This window comes from Schistocerca cancellata, chromosome 2 (assembly GCF_023864275.1).
Source record: "Schistocerca cancellata isolate TAMUIC-IGC-003103 chromosome 2, iqSchCanc2.1, whole genome shotgun sequence".
In the NCBI taxonomy this organism is placed as follows: domain Eukaryota; kingdom Metazoa; phylum Arthropoda; class Insecta; order Orthoptera; family Acrididae; genus Schistocerca; species Schistocerca cancellata.
The window spans coordinates 1,114,237,490-1,114,240,588 of NC_064627.1; positions in this window are offsets into that span (position 1 = coordinate 1,114,237,490).

Genomic DNA, 3,099 nt, shown 5'->3' on the forward strand with positions numbered 1-3,099 from the left:
GGACCGCGTCAGACTCCACTTCATAAACCTCCACATCCCTCTGCCTGCCAGCCATTCCCACCCTAAGGTTCACGTCCTGAGATCTCTGGACAATTACGAGTACGTCATGCTATGAGATGACACTGTCCGTGCTCCCCTCCAACCTCCATATACCGGCCTGTACCGAGTTCTCTGGCGCTCAGCCAACCTATGACATACAGATGAAAGATTCAGCTGTTACAGTCTCTCTCAACAGACTTAAGCCTGCTTATGTCAAGCCTTCTTCTGCCCCCCTTCAGGCCACAACCATGCCACTCACTGTCGTGCCTCACGACGCTCCGACCACTCCCTCCACTTCGGACTTACACACTCGGTCGAGTGACTTCCAGCTTCAATCGTTGAGCTCTCCTCCGACCTCGCCCTCTACTCTGGTCTCACGCACTCCGTCGAGTGACCACATGCTCCCCACATCAAGCTTACCTACGATCACACCCTCGCCGTCGGGCCCTTCGCCAGTCCCTTCGACCTCTCCACCATTGCCTGCGTTGCTCTGTCGAGGTTTCTCACCCCCCCGTCCCCCAACTTGAACGTGCCCTCGCTCGAGGTGTTTGTGCCTGTCCCCCGAACATAATCCACGACGCCTCAATAATAGTGCGCGATTATACACTGTTTGTCATGTGTTTCTCTTCATCCAGTGCTCATGACACAACCTCCACCATTCCCTGCCACCTGTTGAAATGTGTTTCCCTCCCGCCCGATGTCGACCTGGACATGCTTCGTGTATTCGCCATGCCCACCGGAGGCATTGTCATCATCACTCCGTTCCACCTGCAAACCGCTGGCCTACCTGTCGTCACACGACCAGTATGCCCAGTACAACGCCCAGCTTCCTTCAACGACTTCCAGGTTCAGTGGCCAAACCTTCCTTCATGACACCTACCCACACAGGTCCCCAACGACGCTGTCGAGCTGACCATGGTCCGGCTCCTGCGGACCACTCCTGCTGATGCCATAGTCACCCCCCACCGCACCACCCAGCCTCTGAAGAGTAGTCCGTACTGCGGGGGTGGGGGTGGGCATGTGGCAGAGATGAAATCGACACCAACATCGATGCATCCATCTCTGAAATAAGCTAAGATTATCTTTGGTCTCTTCTGCCATGTCAGTTCTTAGTGAGCCTTGCCTGTGTTTAGGTGAATAAACGAACTACAGAGAAACGGGTGTTGTTTGGTGTAACTAACCCGAACATCTTCCTCAAGGTCATAGCGAAATATTTCTACGAGATTTCGTCCATGACTGTCTGGGAAAATTTCTGTATCTGCAAACTCATCAAACAATTGTAACTTCTTAGATGTATTTATGTGCTTTTCTTGTGCTATCTTCCCATTTCACCCTTTTCTGAAACTGTTGTTTTGTTTACTAAACATGATTAGTTAGTTTGTACCCACTGCTGTGATTCCACACATGTCTGAAAACCTTTTGTTATTATTTCATTGCACTTTTTTGAATCTGTTGTTTTGTTTACTAAACATGAGTAGTTAGTTTGTACCCACTGCTGTGATTCTGCACACGTCTGAAAACCTTTTGTTATTATTTCATTGCACTTTTTTGAAGCTGTTGTTTTGTTTGCTAAACATGAATAGTTAGTTTGTACCCACTGCTGAGATTCTGCACATGTCTGAAAGCCTTTTGTTATGATTTCATCGCATTAACAGCACTTAGCAGTCATATTATTAATGCATGAGTCCTTATTTTGCAAACTATCATATACAATCGTTTTCTTCTGATTAACAATTTTGTACCTGTGAAGCTGTTATTGCAGTTCCTCATTTTTGTTTTGAAGATTTAGTACTTCCCGATTTAAGGCATCATAAATTAAAACACATTCAATACACCATAAATACACAAAACATCACAACTAGAAAAAAAGAGCCACATTTACTTACCACCAGCAAATTCCGGCACTGCAAACTAGATTGGCCAGCCCCCACGCCCACCACCACATACAAACACACACATTTAACATCAAACGACAAACCAATAACACCTAACGAAAACACCAAACATAAACAAAAAAAAATTGATAACAGATTGAAAAACTTCCAAACCTTACATTTTGAATTACAAACACTGCTGCCAATGACTTCCCACATCCAACACCAAGTATGTCACGCGTCAAAGCAGAGGGGTGGAATCAGACGCTTCTATTGACCTCTCCTCTTACTCTATAGATGAATATATTAACAGGGACTGTTATACCAGCTTAAGTAAAAATTCTGCTATATTTCAGTTTTGGCAGCACTTGGTCACAACAGTCAAGATCAAGTATTCTGCGTATGATAAATTTATTAAAAGTGCATAACTATGTTTTATTCTGACAGTGTATTAATTCTGTAAATATTAGCAGTTACTGTAGTATATTCACATATTTTGACAATCTCCTGACAAATAATGAGGATAATAAGTATTATATTCAAATGTTTTATGTTATACTTTCTGTTATTGAGTTTTATGAGTAGCTCATTGCTTGTTGCAATGGTAAAGTTGTTTTGTGTATATTGAAATTGGTGGTGATGCAAGATTTCATGAATTTTCAGGATTTCCTTGTTATACCCGGGCCAGTGAAACATGTCACTTGACAGCTCTCGTGTAGCAGGCTATACTGTGATTGTGAGGTTGCAGTAGCTGCCACCGCACACGCCCTCATCTCTGAAGTATCTTTTGTAAATATAATCTACAATGAACATTTTTACCTAAGTCCAACAAAATATGTTTTTCTAGCAATGGATAGAATGACAATGGATACTAAGTGTTTGATAGTATATGAAACCCTGAGATAAAAATACTCGAAGTTAATGACAGTATCTATGAAAAGTGGTTCCAAATTGTTACCGTAATAGCTGCATGTAAAATGTCATATAATAATGTAAACCAAAGCATACCAAAGAACATGCTATCAAAACTCATAGAAAGAAATAAAGCAAAACATGCATAGCCTACCTGATTGCAGAGAGAAAGAATTAATTCTGTATACATTTATGATGTCAGTGGCGCAATTCCATCCAGTTCTCTTTCACAATCTTCAGAATCAGTGCCAGAACTGTTGTCTTCGTCATCATC